The following is a 19,916-nucleotide window of genomic DNA, read 5'->3' on the forward strand; positions in this document are numbered from 1 at the left end:
ACTGCTTCATTGTTGGCCATGCAATCAAGTTCTCAAGACCATATGAAAGCCATATGAGAAAAGATATAGGAGAGGAGGCTGAATCCCTGCTAAGTCAGAAATTGGGTTGATGATGAGAAATGAATGAAGAGGGAAGGTTGCAGAAGCAGAGAGATGAAAGGAGAAAAAACCACAATTAAATAAGTATGTAAAGGATGATAAGTAATGGGGTAGAGACAATTAGGGTCCCTAGGAAAGCACATTTTCTCAATCAGTATGACAAGATACAAAATATGTAACAAAATATATAGTCACATCACTGAAAATGCATTCTCTGCTCAAAGGAGAAATTACTTTTCTGCATCATACCATGCCAAACATATTGATATATTTGCTTTTATTGCAAGAGCAAGCAAAAGGACTTTTTACCCATCTAAAGCCAGCAAGAAAAGGCTGACACTGAACATACTCAAATACATTACAGAAGAGAATACTGTCCTGACCTCAGATTCAAATAAGCTATTCAAATGCTGAATTTTGCATTTTCTGACACTTGTACCCAATGCCCTCAGCCCTGCTTAAATGTGCCATTGAGAGCAGAAACATCTCACCTGAAGCACCTTTCTCTCACCTGTTCACCAGACAGATCTCTTTTCTGCTGGTGCTGGCTCTGCTCAAGTTGGTTCTTCAAAACTTGCCCTGCCTTCTGAAAGCTAAATTTCTTAAGTTTCACTTTCTGTGGGGACAGAGCATATGGGGCATGTCAATGCTGAGGAGCACAGCACTGAAATCCTGGAATAAGAGCTGTTGCCTTAGCTCTGCACCTTCACAGTACCAAGCCTTGGTTTCTTCTTCACAGACCAGCACACATGCTGATAAATCCATGTCCTGCTTCACTGAACCAGGTGTATTTACAAGGAGAGTCAATGCTGGTTCAAAAATCTTTTACATGTGCCACTACAAAGCACAGGAAGATCCCCCACATACAACAGAAATGAAACTTGACCAGAGAAGGTTGATGCAACATCGCAGAATGGCAGACAAAGGGGTAGCAGACAATCCACACTGACCATTTTCAGGATAGAAACCAACCTGCTTCAAGTCAGGTTGAGGTCACCATTTAAAATCAGACACCAACAGTGATTGTCTCTATAAAAGTAGAAAGCTGCCCTTTAAGGGGCCACAGGCTTCTTAAAACACTGTGAATACCATGTCAGTACTGCCAGGTTGGTACTCCATTGGACTTCACACCTCCTCAAGAGGCTGGGAGTACATATTTCTAGGCACATATTCACTGATAAGGTAGCACAAGTAGATTGCAAATTGTAGGTTATGAAAGGTGCTGAGGCTTATTTTTCTGGAAGGGGAAAAAGAACCGTTGCTGCACAGACATCTAGGTCCAGAGATGAAATAAACAGCTTATACCACTGACAGTCCTGAAGACAAAGCTGGAGAGAAAGAAACTACAGAATATGTTGGAGGGGGAAGCAGCTGTAGGGTGTACTGCTACAGCAGGATAAAGACTGAAACATGGCTTTTTCCTGAAAATTGGGAAGAAACAGCCACAAACAACCAGCACATAAAGACATTTGAAGTGGTATGGCTCTAAGACTCATACACTCTGATAAGCATTGTGGGCAGAAAGATGGGCACTGTTACCAAGGAAATTTAGTGGGAGATTTTCAGAAGAGACAAGCTCTCCTGATCAGGTCTACTAGTAGTACTGCTGTGTATGGCCTGCCTAGCAGAAACAGTCTACATACCAGGAGAAACGGGCTTAGCATTCACCTCAACATTCCCCAGCGCTTCTCCACTGGTGCCAGCACAGCCGCTGACATCTCTCTCACAGCCAGTGCAGACACAGCTGGAAATCAGTGACAGAACAAAGACTTCACAATACAGAAAAAGGAAGACAAAGTGCCACACCAGCAATACAGCTGGAGAGTTGCTTAAAAGGCAACTTTTCCCACACCCCTCACTTGCTGCAATGCTTTCCTCTAGCCTTTGCATAGTTTAGCAGATCTTTTGCAACGGTAGGTCTGTAGTTACAAAAGTGTACTTTGAAAACCATTTACATGTTCTGCTGCACCATAATGGCACATTCAAATGAACTTTGCAATATATTTTGAACAAGCTGAACCCAGGATATCCAACATAGGATTTCCTCTTTCTCCTGCCCATCCCCTTCCTGTGTGTTTACTGAAAACTTTCATTTCCTCAGTGGCACTGACACCAGCTCTGGCGATCACTTAACCCTGTGCTCCAGCTCTCATCCATTCACACTTGAATCACAGCCACCTCAAAGCACTTACTGAAGGGTTTTAGAGATCCCATCAAGATACATGGTGAAGATAAGACTGCCCTAGAGAAAACCATTTTCTGTCCACTGGATCCAATGTCTGTAAACCCCATGTTGCTGGCAAGGGATACTCAAGCAGGCAATTTCAATAAATACACTAGATACACTATTATCCAGATCTTTTCTTACTCAGATGATACTACCAGGAAATATTTTCTTTATCTGAACAGAGTAAACCTTAGCCTTGTTCAAACCTGCCGATTTATAAATACATTTCCATTAGGTAGAAATTCACTTAAGCATACTCTTTACCTTTTAATACTAATTTTGCTCCAAGTCCCTAGTACAGTCATAAATGGAAAGAACAGACCTGCTTAGCAGTACTTCTGTGCTAACTCCTGTAACACCATACTGTTTCAGTTCATGCCCAAGAACAAGCTTGAATAAGATTTCATTCAAAAAATGACCAAAAAGGTCCGTATACGTGTATCTGTACAAAGTAATGAAGGAAACATGAAAGGCAAAGCAATATATTACAGATGTCACATCAGAAAACCCACTTAACAGACTACATTTTTGTTGACAAACTTCCTGAAATGGCTTTCTGCTAAGCCAACAAAGGAGTACTTAAGAAAGTATCCCAGAGGGAGTCCATTCCCTCCAAACTTTATCATGCCCAGAATTCCAGTAGCCCTATAAAATAGAGAAAGCTGCAGAAAACACCATTCCAGAAGTACAGCTGCATCCCATACTTCAACCCCTGTAGTAAGCTATCACATTTTCCATTTTAAGATCACACGACTTGCTATCACAGGCACTTTCAAGAAATGTCTTGGTCACAAGAACGTGCACAGTAAAGAGTAAGCATTTGAAAACTGAAGTAGCAAATTCTACAACATATCAACCACAATTTAGACAGGAAGAAGTAGCCTTGTGCTACATGCAGCAGAGACCGTAGAGGAAGAAGGACGCATTGTTCAGACTGTTTATCATTTGAGCCCTTTGAACTGAAGAAGTAAGATAGTATGCTGCACAAACACAGGAACCAATTGTAGATACTTAAGATGCCAGAAGTTTGAAAAAGATAGACAATGCTGACCTAAAGGATGGCAAATACTGGCCTGAATGTTGCTAGTCTATCCTTTTTCCCCCAAGAGAAATGAGATCTACCAATTTTCCCCCTTCGTCTTTTCCTGGTTTCCTCCTTCTCTCCCCAGCAAAGTGTTACTGTCAAAATGCCATCTCTCTTTGGATGTTCAGCTGACAAAAATAACTGATCTATTTGCTTCTATGGGTAGTTCCTTAGGGCACATAACAAATACGAGTAACTTATAAATATCTGGAGGAAATGCTTCCAACAGAAGGTGAATTCTGCCTTTCCATTTTGTTTTGTGAACCCACATTTTCAGGAATGATGCCGAACATGACCGTGAGTGATTCAGCCTCGGAAATTACAGCAGTTAATGACAATGTCAACAGGAAATGTATTTGAATCAGGTAAAAATAAATATGAAAGCACAGACCTTTCCATCCTTCCCTAAAGGACAATTAAGTTTAAACTAGGAACAGTCACACTAAGGACAGTTACATTGTATTTGCCTTTTACTAGTAAAAGCTGATTTCTTTGAGAAGGTACCAGTACTGTTTACAGTATGGCGGTCCCCTTCTTTTATGCTTCACTAAAGACTGTCTCTGTATGAATGTAACTCTACAATTTTATCCGCATTGTTTCCTGTGGCATGTCTGGTCAAGTCTGGAAGCCTTTCTCTCTATACCATCTCTAGCACTCCTACACTCTCATGAAAGAGGGGACACAAATAAATGGGAGAAATAGGAAGTAGGAATACAATCAGCAGGAGAAAAATCCTAATTCTCAGCAGGGCACTGGTTCTTCATCAGAATGAAGCTGTTCTTAGCAACAGAAATCCTATAGGGGTAAAATAACAATAAATATTACTTAACAGAGTCATGTGGTTTGGTGCAATTATTTACACACTCGGCTCCATAGCTTCAGAAGGAAATATCACCTACTGCACATAAAGCTCCCCAAACTCTCAGGGTCCCCATTCAATGGATTCTCCTCCCATTCCTTGCATTACTATGTGACAGCTCACATTCTTCAGGCATCACTGGTGCTGTAGAAATCCAACTCTGTACAGCCATGCTACTAAGACCAGAACGCTGGGAATCCTAGTCTACAACTAATGCCCACCACATGCCTTTATTTAATCAGTTACTTCTCATCTGCTTGTTTTCTGTGTTCATTCAGTTTTCCAAAGGGCCCCCTGTAGCCCTGAGAGTAAACATGGCTCTACAATTCCCTGGACACAAGAAATAAAGTCATGCAGCATATGCATATAACGGAAGGGAGGAAAGACCTCACCACCTAGCCCTCTGTGAAAAATGAAAATTGCTTCATGGTCAATATCTTTCCATTCAAAAACCTCAAAGATGCCCATTAAGATTCGAAATATCATGCAAAGTACAGATAGAAAAACATCTCATTTTTGTGACAGAAATGGAATCACATCTCGGATTAAATACTGCAGTTCATAAACTTCTCTGAATAGCTGCAGAGGCCGAATGCTGCTCTCTGATGTGCAGCACAAGACAGGCTTGTGAGCCACCCCACTGAAGATCTGGTACTAAGCTGAGCCAGGAGGACCTTAGGCCTTTTGCATTGCCTGTTTTAGGAATTTCTTCACACAACACTTGCTGTTCTGTGATGCCACTTATCTTACAAGAGCCACCAAGGCCAAAGGCAGATAGCTCACTTTTATTAGAGACAAAATGGGGGTAAAAAGTATTATGAAAGAGTTAAACATTTACTAATTCTTACATTTTCATAAATACATGCAAGAAAGAATTTCACATTTACGGAAACTCTCTTGAATGGGTAACATTAAAACCAGGAATATTAAACACCATAAAGGCAATAGGGTTTGTATGCAAAAGTTTCATAATTCATTGCACTGTCAGCAGAAGTCATTGTGCAACTCCATTGCCCAAGGAACTTACAAGAAAAGGCCTAAGCCTTACTGTGTCTTTTATATATTTATATAGGAAAAAAAAACCCTCAACTTATTTACTCAAAGAAAACAAAGAAACAAAAAGTGAACCAACCAAACAAACAAACAAAAAAACCCACTCCAAACCCCAGGAAGAAAGCAGAGTAACTCCAAGTTACAAACAAAGCTCTACACTGATCACACCATTACGGTTAAGAAAAAATACAGATCTCAATAGCACACAGAATAGGTATTTATGTTATTAAATCAAGAACTCTACCTAGTCTGTAGCTCACCAAGTTGAAATGGAGAAAGCAAAAAGCTATGAATCTCAGAAGGGATCCATAGAATGAGACATCTGTTGATCTCAGAGTTCATTAATTTTAACCTTGCTCAACATTTCATAACACCCTATAACAGTATCTGATTTCTAGCCTGTTGCTGCTTTTTCAGAGAAAGCTATTAGATTTTTTTCTCATCCATACTTTCAGTGCTATTGTAGGGATACAAAGTCCCACCACAGAAAAGGCAAGTAGCACTTACTCCACATTCAGTATTGGGTTGGAAACAGTTCACGCAAGCACAATTTGACTATCCCTTCTGAAAAAGTGAGCTACATTTTCCCAACGTAACTTTATAATTTCCTAACAAATATCGTTCTCTTTTTGTTTGGTTTGTTGTGTGGGGTTTTTTTTAATAACTCTTTAGTGCTACTATGACTTATCTACATGGCACTCATAGTTTACAGATACTTGGAACTAGCATCAAGATTCCAAAATTACTAAAGTCTCCCACGTACTTTATAGGATCAAAATAAGAAAATGCAATTTCTAATTTGCATTAAGATGGGCTAAAATATGGTAAGATTGGTCAGACTGCTTCTTTTCTTCAAAGGTGGGAATGAAAAGCAAGAGATGGGATATTAAGTTGGGCTTTCAGTTGAAACAATACAGTAAGTATTTTAAGTAACCTTTGTGCTCCCTGTGCGTATCAGCAGTAATATGATCTGGCTAAACAAGTTTTAAGTGTTAATCAATTTGGTCTTCAGTGCCAACAGAGGGGGGAGAAGCAGCAAGATTAGTTCTTGCAAACCCATTCCCTACAAACACATAAAAGATGTAATTTCAAGAGAAACTTGAACTAACTGCTTTACTGAAGGTACAACATCAGCCAGAGACCTAGCCTGACTTTCAGATCCTAAATTAAAACTGGAAGAAGAAAACCCCTCAAGACCATTCCTCAGGCATACAGTACTGTTACAATAACAGCAAGCAACACCATGCATCAAACATCGCAAGACCATTTTCTCCTTTTTCTTTTAAGCTAAGGCACTTTTGAACACACAGTCAAGAGGCTGCAGCTTGAACTTGTAAGACGCTCCAGGAATCACTCTCCTAGAGAAAATGGTGTAAGGAGGAATACCTAGAGGCCACAGCGTTTCTCCTAAGTCGAGGCTAGTGCCTTGGCTTGAGGCACCGAGTGCAGTCTTTGATCAACTAATATTAACATGCTTTCCGGCAACAAGCAGCCAGAAGGCACCCGAGCCCTGACGATCACAGCAGAAGCCGGGAGAAGCGGCAAGAGGTAAATCATGCTTCTGAGAACGATTTCTCTTTTTTGCTCCCCAAATACCGCATATTCCCTTTAAAACCCCATCCATTCCTACCGGGAGGGTCAGACAGCAGCAGCACCTCCTCTGGGCGGCAGAAGCGAGGGCAAGCCGTCCCGGAAAGCACCTTGTACCCACCGTGCCGGGGCGGGGGCACGGATGCTGCCCGGCTGGGCACCCTCCGCTCACTCCCAGTGCACGCCCGTGGGAGAGAGCCGGGAGCGCTGGAGCTTACGCCCCCCCCCCCCCCCGCCGCCGCCGCCGCCGCCCCCAGCTCTCAGCGCTACCACCCGGTGAAAGCACTTACTTCCCCGGGTGCGAAAGTTGAGCCGGCAGCGAATGAGCTCCACGGTTACCGCCGGGGCTCGGAGAGAAAGGGGTGTCCCGGGCGGGGGCTCGGCGGGGCCGGGCGGGCTCGGTGTGCGTGCAGGACGCGGCGCTGCTCCCCGCCGGCCGCAGAGGGGGGCAGCCGGCGGAGGAACCTCGCCCGAGAGCCGACAGTTGGCTCGCAGCCGCCCCGCTTACTTCCTGGTGCTGGGCTCGATTTGCATGCGGGGCTGCTAGGGGAGTGAAGGGCGAGCACAGCGGGAGAGGCTGGCTGAGGGCAGCGGGCTGCTCCCAGCACACGGCACGGCGGCGGCGGGGAGCAGCTCCACAGCCTGAGCCCCGGAGCGAGGGAGGCTTTAAGGGGGCGAAGTGGGCCAGGAGCTGTGGCCGGTATGCGGGGAGTATTCCTCTGCCGGGCTGCCCCGGGGCCCGCAGAGCTGCTGCGGTCCAGGAGGGAGTGCCCCCGAGCAGGCTTCAGGAGGAGAAGCAGCCCCCATTAAAAGTTACGACCAAATAAAACGGTCTGGGAGGAAAGGCAGAAAAGGCTGTCTTGTTCCACCAACAGCCTAACAGTCATTAACTTCTCCAAAACTCATCTATAGCAACTTCTAAGGTCCATGAGAGGCTGGGTTGGAAGAAAAGGAAGAACAAGTAAGGTTATCTCTTTTCCTTTTTTTTTTTTTCTCCTCTCTTTTTTATATTATGGGGTTGGGGTTTTTTTCTCATTTTTTTATTTTCCTCTTTTTTACTTTTCTCTTTTTTTCTGTTCTTTTTCTATTCATCTTTCTTTTTCCCTTCTTTTTTCTTTTATTTTTTCTGTTGTGTTTTTTTTCTTTTTTTTTTTTTTTAAGTAATGATTTACTAGCCTCACAGGTCAGCAAAACAGGAAATGTGAATGTGTGGACATAACACCCAGAGGATGCAGCTGAAAAGCTTTGCAAGAGCTGGAGTGAAGGTGTCATGTGTGGACTGCCAGACCACCTGGATGAGTTTCGGTCACAGGGATTTCAGAGACAGAATTTCAGTAGAAAAGCATTCTGGATTTCCATATAAAATGTTAAAAAGAGTGGAATGAGTTTGGGGAACAAAGTTGTTCCAGGTACAAGATCTTTGGCACTGATGGAAAGGCCTGCCACTCACGGTGGTATGCAGCTGACACAGTCATTTCATTCTAGTATATGCTACAGTCCTGTCTCAAGGCTGGGACTCCAGCACAAAAGCCACTACTTCTATCCCATATAAGACTCAGCCCATAGAAGCAGTCAGACCATAATGTGTCACATCTAAATCAGTCCCAGATGTCCCTGGGCATCTGCAGAGCTCTGAAAAGCAGTGGGCAATAGTTGCTTGTCTTAGAATCATAGAACAGTTAGGGTTGGAAAGGACCTTAAGATCATCTAGTTCCAACCCCTCTGCCATGGGCAGGGAAACCTCACACTAAACCATGACACCCAAGGCTCTGTCCAACCTGGCCTTGAACACTGCCAGGGATGAAGCATTCACAGCTTCCTTGGGCAACCCATTCAGTGCCTCACCACCCTAACAGGAAAGAACTTCCTCTTCCAATCTAAACTTCCCCTGTTTAAGTTTTACCCCATTACCCCTTGTCCTGTCACTACAGTCCCTAATGAAGAGTCCCTCCCCAGCATCCCTATAGCCCCCCTTCAGATACTGGAAGGCTGCTATGAAGTCTCCACGCAGCCTTCTCTTCTCCAGGCTGAACAGCTCCAACTTTCTCAGCCTATCTTCATACAGGAGGTGCTCCAGTCCCCTGATCATCCTCGTGGCCCTCCTCTGGACTTGTTCCAACAGTTCCATGTCCTTTTTATGTTGAGGACACCAGAACTGCACACAATACTCCAAGTGAGGTCTCACAAGAGCAGAGTAGAGGGGCAGGATCACCTCCTTTGACCTGCTGGTCATACTCCTTTTGATGCATCCCAGGATACTGTTGGCTTTCTGGGCTGCAAGCGCACACTGAAGCCAGCTCATGTTCATTTTCTCATCGACCAACATCCCCAAGTCCTTCTCCGCAGGGCTGCTTTCTTTGAATTACATTTCTTCTTTGAATTACATCATTGATTAAAATAATGTCCTGTAGATGCTTACTGTAAGACCACCCTCTAAAAACATCATAAAGAATTCCTTCAAGTTTGCTTAATAAAATGTTGGTAAATATTTTCTCCCTTCCCCAAAATTATGTTAAGATGTTTAAAAAGAAAAAACAAAAACAAAAAACCCACACAAAACAACCTTTTTCTGAAAAGTTTATACAAAAAGGAAATATCTCATTAGTTACATTGTCTTGGGCTTCGTGGGCTTTTTTGGTTGGAAATTTGAATTCCAAAAGCTTATGTAAAATGAGATATTTCTGTTTGGAAGTGCTATCACAGAGGCTCAAGAAAATGTACTGTGACTCACGTTTCCATTTTCCTCTACAGGGTAAGTACCTTGATCTTGTGTCTTTCTTCTGAGAGAGGAGGAATGGTGCACAGATACCACATCTGTCTTGGCCTCTCTCCTCCCTATTTCTTCTTTCATTATCAGTTGTTTTGCTGGGTTTAAAAATCTCCTTCTCCTGTCAAAGCATTAGTGAAAATAAAACAAAATTTAGTTTTATAAATGCAGTCCAGTAAAATACAATCTTACCTAGAATGCGAGTAATTTGGAAAAATAAAAGAAGTGCTGAATTGCCCTTAATAGGATGCTGTGCAATAGCAGGTAGAGGAGGTGTAGCGCAAACTCACCAGTTCTGCCTCAGAAGAACTGATATGAAGAAGGGTTGGAGTAGAATAAATACACCCTGGTTTATAAGAAAAAACAGAGGTTATTAACATAATTTGAAATAAGTCACTTTTTTATACATCCTCACCCCCACTGATAAAAGGAATATCTACAAAATGTAGCTTAGAAAGGGTAAGCAGGAAAAGAGCTCTCTCCCTCAGTATATATTCACCAAAAGGGAAAAATAATCTGTTCCCAGCCTTCTTACAGCTGAAGATCTGCTGTTAGGGGATGGTGTAAAACAGGGCAAGAAAGAAACTTCAAGCCTGTCACTGCAGTGGAAGTCCTTGTACAAAGGACCACGATTCACTTTAGCCAGCTAGTGTTCACACTCACCAATTGATTTTTCACTTTGGGCAGATTTGACTCCCAGATTATGTCTCTATGGTTGAATTAAGCATGTCTCCAAGACAGTGCTCTGGTACTGAGGCTAGCTGGCACTGGGAAAGTCCATGTCCATGCTTTTGGTATCCAGAACACACAGAGTACACCAAACTGGTAGTTGAATAGTCCCTGGCCCAAGTTAACTTTCAGATCAGCTCTGGAAATCTTTTGAGAGTGCTAAGTGGCCTGGATGAGGGATCAGTCCAGCAATTTGTCAGTAGGCTCAAAGGAGCATCCAGTAATATTTCCTTTGGAACCATTTCCTTTGGAACTGGCCTATGTGTGGCCATGTAGACTGCAGACCAATCCAGCTAGGTAGCTGCTGATCACTGAGTGGCATCCAGGAGCGCAAAGTGGCACAAACTGTAGGGGACAGTGGCTCTTGGAAGTAAATCAAACTTTGTCATGGACAATGAAACCACAAATTTCACCTTATGTTTTTATGTGTTTCTTAATCTCATGGTTGCTGAGCACTTTCTATGAACCCAGAAGCATAGCAGTAATGGAAGAATAGTACTGAACCCAAAAGCAGAGCAGTAATGGAAGAATAGTGGTTAGTGATGAAAGCATAAGCGGCACAGCCAGAGCAGCAGTTTGAGAGAGATCCTAAGGAAGACCTGGGTTCATTCCATTAAAAAAAAGCAGGGACAAGATTACCTTGTTCAAAAATAGGTTTAAAAGAATTTAAATTCATGAAAGAACAGGGAAAGAGAGAGCAAAGATAGGTGTAAAATTAAAACATTGAGGCATCTGGCTTTTTTGAATGAGCCAGTTTCGGAAACTCATTCCCAGTTTGTTGACATATTAAAATGTCTCTTCTCTGAAAATCCCAGCATTTTCATGGTCACTGCTTGCATAGTTTTTGTGTATTTTATTTCTTCCTCAGGGGATTACCATGAAGTAGTTAAAGTTGTTATAAATTGTTAATTACTTTGTAATAATGTAGCAATTTCAAAAGGAGTAGTGAAGAGTGGATTATAACAAAAGAGATCCAAATCACACAGACATTCTTCACACAATGGCACTGGAGAAAAAAGCAAACAACAAAACCCCAGAAAATAAAAGCAGTACATTGTGGCGTTCATTTTGTGCCATTTCCTTTCCTATTGTAACCCTTGATTTCAGAGAAAGCCATATTGATCTATGTAAGAATATTTACAAATTTTAATCTAAGAAATGTGCTCCTCATGTGATAAAGCCAGTTTGCTTCTGTTTGTTTGTTCAGGGAAAAATAATATAGGAACTAAACATTACTGTCAAGCATGAAGCAAGTTAATGCACTGTCATGTGTGGATATTCATCAGTTCCTGTTCTAGTTTCCAGTTTGGAACCTGGAAAAGAAAGTTTTCAACACTAAAGGGAAATGAAAAAAACCAAACAATCTTAATTTTTAATAGTAGTTCCATTGTGATTATTTAAAATGTATCACACATGAATTTATAACTTTGACTAATTTTATGGCTAAAATTTTGGAAGTTATTTGAAAACACTTTGGGGAATAATGCACAGATGCCTATAATGACTCAACCTGCATCTGACCTGTTCAGGCTAACACTACGCATACTCAGGTTAAATTCAGGAAATCCGGCATCTTACTTGCAGACAGTCGTCTGTGTACTGCACAGTGGTTTATGTTTTATTACACAGAGACTTTTGGCTGTCCATCTTAAATTCACCCTCTTTTATTTCATCTTGTTATTTCTGATTCCCATGAACACCCATAAAAATACAGTACATAGAAAAGGTGCCTCCCTTGAGGGAGTACTTTAATTCTGAAAGTTAATAAAAGCTGCTTCTACTGTGTCTTTGCTGATTTTAAATATTTTATTCACCTGCCGTTACCCTTTTTAAACAGAATTGCTAGTTAGCAAATCAAATGTATCCAACACTGGAAGCTAATTTGAGAACCAGTTGCAACAAGCTAGGTTTTGTTGGTTGCACAACATTGATGAGTATCTTGATGCAGATTGAAAGTGGTCTATTTGTGCTCTGCAGAGTATCCCAATTGCCCTTTGTAGAAATGACAGCTCAAACAAAGGGTTGTCTTGGTTCTCATGAATGTTATCTTACTTACAGGGGCAAGGAAAGGGGCTGGACAGATGGGTTCTTCACTGCTCATTCAGGTAAGCAACCATAAGTACAAGCTAACAACAAGTGGCTCCATGAGCCCTCTGCTTTTAAAGGTTTGTGGTATTTGCAAATATTATTTGTTGGTCTGAGGAGGCTGCCCACACTATTAGGGAATGTGCTTAATTCATGCTTAATTTAGTATACAGTTCTGTGATCACTAATATTTAATTACCTGAAAGAACAGATCTGAGCTCATTCAGATCATTTCAAATTAGCAAGTGGTGATATTTTGGTATGCTTGTTTGTTTGCTGCTTTGTACTCTGGGCATTCCGCCCAGTATCACCAGCCTGGATGGGCGCCCAGGCTGCATCTTGCCTGTCCTGCGCCACATGAATTGCTAGTTCAGAAGCGACGCAGTGTTTCTGGAAGCAGCTTCCAGAGTGGGCTGCTATCGAAGTGTAGCGTTCCTTTCCCAAGATCAGCCAGTCTCTGCAGAGTTTCCTCATGGAGAGGCACTGGACCATCATTAGCATTGCTGCTGTCAAGAACAGCACAGTAGTCAAGATGCTCTTGAACAGCTGAAGTAGCAGTAGGAAGGCACATTCCTGGTCAGCCGTATGAGGCATCTCTGTACCAAGTGCAGCTTTTATTTTCTTCTGGAATGGCACAAAGCATCAGGCAACATATGTGGATGCTGAGTTAATAAAGTCAGAGCTGGTAGCACTGATGAAAACATTTGGTACTGATTGAAGTTATCAAGCCCTTCCCCTTGTTGCACAGGGTTTATGAGAAGTAGCTCTTATCTGGGACCAAAGATAATTATCACTGGAGTACCACTCACCACCAAGAAGAAGGTTGCCTGGGTTATGTGAAATCTGGAAACACCTAACTTTTCAGCCTGGGCCTGGGAAAGTGACAGCTACCTGTGTGAGATAGGAGGTGACACCTCCCACCCATGGAGTTCTCAGCCTACATCCTTTGTGGACACAGAGGATGTTTTGGAAAGCTATGCTATCTGTAATGGCAACAGAGTAAGGTGATCTTCTTACTGCTTATTTCCTGACATGGCACAGTTTTCCATCAGCAGGAATGCCAAGAGGAGGCATCGTGGGTCATTACAGATACTTTATTGCTGACATTTCAGGCTAGCTGGTCTGGCAAGGCACAGGCACTCACATCTGCCCATCTGATGCTGTGCAGCCATGCCAGGTACAAACCTGCTGCTGAGCCCATTTGGAGTTACTCAATCACCCTCATACTGGATGATCCTGCTTACCTCTTCTTGCATTTAGCAGTTGCTAGAACTTCTTGCATTACCAGCCCAGGTTAGGTCTTCAAATAGGCTGTGTGTGCTATGTCTAAAAGGATACTGGAGGGCTACTGGACCAACCTTCCAAAGCAGGCTCCTGTTTGCATGCTGTGTCCTCCACAAAAACTTGGAGAGCAAAAAGAGCAGATGGTGGAGGGGTAGAAGTGTAACAAGTGGAACTACAGCCAGTGCCTCCACCAGCTGCAGCTCACTCGTTTCCTGTAAAAACTGGGAGGTCACATTGTCAGGGACAACCTGACTAATTTTTTTCTGCCAAGTGGTTGACAGCTGTTTGCTGTAACATGAAATCACGTGTATGTTGGACGTGAGCATTAAATCAACTTTTCTCTGACTTTCCTGTTCCCAGTTGCTGTTTCCCCCTGAAGCCCTTTGTATCCCATTCTTGGATCCAGGCCCTAATGGCTTTGAAATCCCAGCTGTGCCATCACATCCGTTGCAGCTCTGCAGCTCTTTGCCTCAGGCTTTGAAATGTTTGAAATTTCAACCCTTAACATCTCTGATGCCATCCAGCCCTGCTGTGAAAGCCCCCAAATAATGCTGTCAGCTGGAAATAAATGAAAAGTAGGAAGTAACTGAAAAACAAAGGCAAAAAGAAATTAAAATCTTGAATAACTGGACATAGCAACTATTTCCAGACATACTTGAAGTGTGGAAGATGGGCACTGCTGAGTTCTTGGGCGCGATCAGGCTGAAGCAAGAATCTCATACAGTGTCTTCTACAGGCAATGCCTGCTCTATTAGAAGTTGTTCCCCAGCAGCCTTGTGTTAAGTTGTCTGGTGTGCAGGTGTTTAGGACAGTATATGAAGGGGTCAGGAAAGTTAAGTCTGAGTTAGGAGATTCTGAGGGAGTAGGAATTACTGATGTTCATCGTAGTCAATACCAACCTACTCTGAGGAACTGGTTTAGTAAGTAAATAAAAGTAATCCTTGCTCTTTTCTTAGCTAGACAGGTCATTAACCTTTCCAAAGGTTATTTGAAGGTCTACACCAGCAACTTCTGCCCTACCTGGACCATCTCAACTGTTGGCAGATTCCATGTGTACATTCTTTGTATAGGTTGCTCCTAAGCTATGAAGGACTGTGGATTGGAGTCAGTGAGCGGTGGCAAACCTATGCTGGTATTAGACTTGAGGAAAAGAAGACCTCCTAGTGTGAGTGGAAGCATATACATTTCTGAAGGATGCACAGCATGATCTGCTGCCTTTGAAATAGAAAATAAGTGAACTTGCAACAAGGTGGAGGGCATTAAAGGCAGATTACTCCTCTGGTAAAACCTCTTCTCTTTTGCAGACAAGCCTAACTCTAAATAGCAAGTGGCTCTTTCCGAGGTTGGGAGCTGCTGGGGATAAGAGAGCAGAACTGGGACATACTGGGATCACAGACCTGTAGGGCTTGCAGGAGTAGGACATGCAATTAAACCTGACACAAAGTATGACAGTGCAGGGGCCAGAGGGACACTCTGGGTAGTGATGGGAAGGTACCATATGGTACAAGCCTGGGACAAACCAAGGCAGAAGCCTCTGGTACTGTCTTAGGGGCATGCAAGAGTTAAGGAGCAGCATTACTCGTGTACTAACTAGTTTGCTAGTAAAGTACTTGGGATGAGAATGAATACTTAAAAATCCCAACATAACCCAGTTTTTTGCTACCAAGAGTATTTAATTCATCCTTGGCTGTCTTTTCCATGTGGGCATGTTTTTCTGCTCAAGTTTGTCCTCTACCTTAAAGTGAGTGACCTCAAGTATAATAAAGGGATACCCTAGCTTCTTTGCCATGGATTACCCTTTCTTCTCTGAAAGTATGTATTTGTCCCTGCTCAGGATGTGGTCCACCACCATAAGGACAGCAAACCTGTCAGCACCCATTTCACACATCCTTTCATTTCCATTGCCTTTAACTTTCCCAAGTCCTTCTGGTGTACCCACTGAAGTGTCTGTGGGAGATGGTGAAATGTATCTTGATACATATTGTCCACAAAGGTCAATAGGCTGCATAGTGCAGCCTGGGGAGGGGTTTCTGAGGAACACCAGCTATATTTATAGCTTGCATAGATTTATGGCTTGACTTCAGTTAGCTTGGCTGTCACTGACGGTGCTGTATTGGCAGACTGGTTGTGCCAACACTAAGGCAAAGGTTAAGGAAAACATCTGATAAAGAGATCTGATGCAAGGTAAGAATCTAAGATAAAATCTCTGACAAAGAAGCCTCACTGGTGACTGTCCACTGGAGATAGCCAACACATGTAATATTGGATGCCTGGATGTGCTCCTGTGTAACCTGCTCTCTGTGGCCCTGCCTCAGCAGGAGGGCTGGCTGGACTAGATGATCTCCAGAGGTCCCTTCCAACCCTAATGATTCTGCAGTTCTGTGGTTGCAAGCTTGTAGGTAACATCTAAGGATCTTTGTCTTTGAACAGAATGATCAGGGCAGAGGCAAGAGTCATTGGGGTAGACAGTTGGGATGGCACTAGCTACTGAATTTGTACTACAGCAAAGCCAGCTTAAATTTCATTGATACTGAATTAATCCATCAAAACTTTCTACTATATGTATCAGGGCAGTGCTTTTTATTAGACCCCTACTGCAATTTTGGTGCAGTAGTATTTAAAATGAGGTTTACTGCTGTATTGGGCCACAGCCTTAGAGGCAAGGATGGCACTATAAATACAGCTCAAATGTCAAAAGCAATTTAAAACTGAGCTCTTGGAGGAATCAGGCTAATCTTGTAGATGGCATGCATGTTAGGAGATGTCTGATTAAATAATTTTCATCCTCGTGAAGTAAAATGGCAAGCATGTGGATTTTTTTTTCTGTGGTCTGTATTGTAACATGAGATTTTATTTAACAGCTTCCACGAATAAGTCAAACAGTTCACACTTCTAACATGAGGTTCTTAGCACAACCTGCAACTAGGTTCCACACATGTGCACACACTGCTGTCACTAAGGCAGCCCTCTTGCTGATAAAGGGTTAAATTTAAGTGAGCTGGCACTCAGAAGTAAATCAAATTTGCTCACAAAAAGAAACACAGAGGTGTACTGTGTAGTTGCCCAACAAATAGAAATGCATACATACATTAGGCATGCAAATTGCCTAATGATAAGTGTGGCTAATTTGCTGTTTGTGTGTATATATATCAGCATTTCTTCAGGTGCAGCTGTGAGTGCGCTTGTGGAATGTGCAAGCTCAGAGATAAACTGGATAAAGCCCATCTTTAACATTCTTAACTAAAGTATGTGATACACAGTAGATTCTAATCTTATTTTAACCTACTAAATTACTGCAGAGACAGTTTTTCCAACCTTATAATTTGTGCTAAATAAAACTGGTGAAAGTAATAGAAAAAACCCCACATTGTATTGGGCCTGAGAAATCAGACGGATGATACATCTTTTCCAAGTCCTTCACCTCCCAGGAAGGCCACCAAATAGGGGGTCACAAGGAGAGTGGAGGCTGTCAGAACCTCCCAGAAGTATAGCTGCTGAGGGACTCTCAAGCACCTTGGCTGTTATCACCAAAATTGCCCAACAGGATTCCATCTCTTTCAGGCCTTTAAATGATCTCAGATGGGACACAGCTGACACCTGACTCTGCATGTTCTCCTACTTCTCTGACTTCTCTTCAATTTGGCATTTAGACTTATTAAGAGCATATAGTTCTGTGAAGATTTTAGCTCTTTCTGTAAATTTTCTAATGCTTTTTATTGATAACTATTATTTCAGTACAGATCACAGGTTTGGATAACTGTTGACATTTATGTAAATGATTAAGCAGATTTATTAGTCATAAAAAGATTTTAAAAGTGGAAAAAACCCACCCACAGCAGAGAAGTATATGCTTCAAAATTTGCAGGCATAGCTGAAAATGTTAAATATCTACTTGACCTAGTAATGCACTAAATGAGAAAAACTATCAGACAGTCCCTAAAACCATATATTGGATTAGATTTGTAGATAATAAGATAAATGTTTTCTTTAAAAGCGCAAGCGTGCGCACATTTTTAAACATGGTAGCTGTTGTCCCATTGCTCAGTGACATTACTTAAAATGTTGCTCTGCTTTGCCATTACCTTTGCATGAATGTAGTACATTGTCAGGGACTGGCATTACCCAGACTCTGAAGTAGCTGCCCGCCCTGATGTGTCAAATCAGTGTCTGCCAGTGATGGTGACGGGGTCATCAAACAACAGCCAGTTATCTTGTCAAGCTCATGATCAGAGGAATGGTTCTCAGCACTCCCAAAGAACCAGAAGAAACTCATATTAGTGACAGATACAGCCTTGATGACCATTCTGAGAAAAATCTGCCACGTGACTCTTGTGCCACTAAGCTAGAGAGAGGCTTCCAGAAGATAGTGATGCTTCAAAACAAATGGGAATGTGGCTGCACAAGCTTGTGGCTACATCTGCTGTTACAAAGAAAATAAAGGAACCAAAGCCTGGGCATCACTGTCTGCTACCCCTGTATATGTGTCTCAGAGTTTTCTGTCTTAGACATCCGTGTCTGTGAGAGAATAAGTCTAATGCAAAAAGAGCAGTGTCACTCACTTTTCTGGATAACAATCTTCTGAGAGCTTCCAGTCTCATGCTCTCCATAATTTATGCACACTACTGCAAAATTAACTAGATTTTTAGTTAGCTATTTTTGAAGGAAATCCACGTCAAGTCTAACCTTCAAAATGAATCAATGGAACAGCAGCTCTCTCAGATAAAAGCTTTTTGGGCCAAGTTCTTGAGATGCTCTAGTAACAGATCTACTACAGGGCAAAGCTGGAACTATGTGGCCACACTCCTGCTATTTTTTTGCCTTCCTACCTTCCTTTTTCTTTTTGATACAGTATCCTAATTACTCTGGGCTTTGCTTTTTGAAGGTTTTGCTCCTCATTGTCTTTTGTCTCCTACCTTTTTTCCTATCCTATTATCTTTAAGACGCATTTGTACTTATCCAAGTATATCACTAAGGCAAAGCATATGAAACAAAAAGAAGAATTAATTGCATAAGTAAGTTTAACCTTGCCTGCCAGAGCAAAAATTCTGTGCTCCATTTAAAGACTGAATGGCATTTAAAAATCAAAAATCAAAGTAGCAAATATCTGAGAACTGCATGGTAGCTGTAGTCAGTAATACATTGTTTCTTGAAAGCATGTTTCATGAATAGCAGTTTTGGCAAGAGTCTAGTTTTGACAACCAACAATAATATTAACTTGCCATTATGGTACCAGGACAAACTTAAGGCTACTTGCTAATTGTACACACACAGAGAAACCTAACAAGCTGACACTTGCTGAAAGAATTAGCCCAGAATAGAAACTGCTTAGAATGACAGAAATATTAAATTATAGCACTTAATGACATTAGAAATGTCGTTGGCTAGACAGATCCTTCAGGCATGGGAGATAAAGTATGCAAAGGCTAAGCAACCCATTTACTTTTTTGACTTCTTGGCTTTCCCCTCATCTATGCAGTGGAAAATATGAACGAAGATAAATAGGAACCGGCCTGGCTACTTCTTTAAAAAGAGAAACACTGAAAATCTCTGTGAAGGAGTCCCCCGGGATTCCCACTGCTCAAAGAAACTGTCAGGCTGAACGAGACAGCCAGAGGAAAGAGGGACTTGGTGGCATAGAGGACTTCTCCACTGAGCAGCCACACTTTGGCGGCATGTACCGGGAGAGAGCTGACAAGGAGCTCCCAAGACTTTGTGAATCCGCACATGGCGAGCACGTGAACGTGATGAGATCTCAGGGGGGAAGCTTTAGCCGGGTTCCCAGGACAGATTTGCAGGGTGTCACACTCAGGATATGAAGGCAAAGAAAGGCAGAGGCAGATGTTTGTGAGGTACAGAGACACTGGTAGGGCAGTCTGATGATTATTGCTCAGCTGGCTGCGTGGGTGAGGAAAGGCTATGCAGAGGAGGGGTGTTTGACCCAGCCTCAGCTCTGAGGTGGTCAGGAAGCGCCTGCACAAGACAGCCACACTGTGCACTGTCCTCTGCCAGCAGCTGCCTACAGCCTTCTGAGGTTGAGTGTGTCACTTGGGATCAAGCTCCTGTGCAGAGGAGTCGCACAGTGTCTGCCAGAGCCACATGCAGCTGCAGGCACAGCCCACAGCTTCTGAGGGGCAACACA

At 42.6% G+C, this 19,916-nt stretch overlaps 1 protein-coding gene across 6 annotated transcripts in view; it reads right to left on the reverse strand.

Annotated features, from left to right (window-relative positions):
- Window positions 1–7,715, reverse strand: part of LYN (LYN proto-oncogene, Src family tyrosine kinase) — a 45,673-nt gene extending 37,958 nt beyond the window's left edge. The window contains exon 1 of one of the 6 annotated variants that reach the window (XM_061448463.1): window positions 7,203–7,715. The gene's annotated coding sequence lies outside the window, so the exon portion shown is untranslated. Of the gene's footprint in view, window positions 1–590; window positions 732–6,952; window positions 7,043–7,202 lie in introns of those variants that run through there. The other 5 variants (XM_061448459.1, XM_061448455.1, XM_061448457.1 and 2 more) reach the window with 5 other exon arrangements.
- Between the last annotated feature and the right edge of the window lie 12,201 nt (window positions 7,716–19,916).

This window comes from Pezoporus flaviventris, unplaced genomic scaffold, assembly GCF_033815535.1.
Source record: "Pezoporus flaviventris isolate CSIRO_AGI_PZ_B2104156 unplaced genomic scaffold, CSIRO_AGI_Pfla_v1 ptg000007l, whole genome shotgun sequence".
Taxonomy (NCBI): domain Eukaryota; kingdom Metazoa; phylum Chordata; class Aves; order Psittaciformes; family Psittacidae; genus Pezoporus; species Pezoporus flaviventris.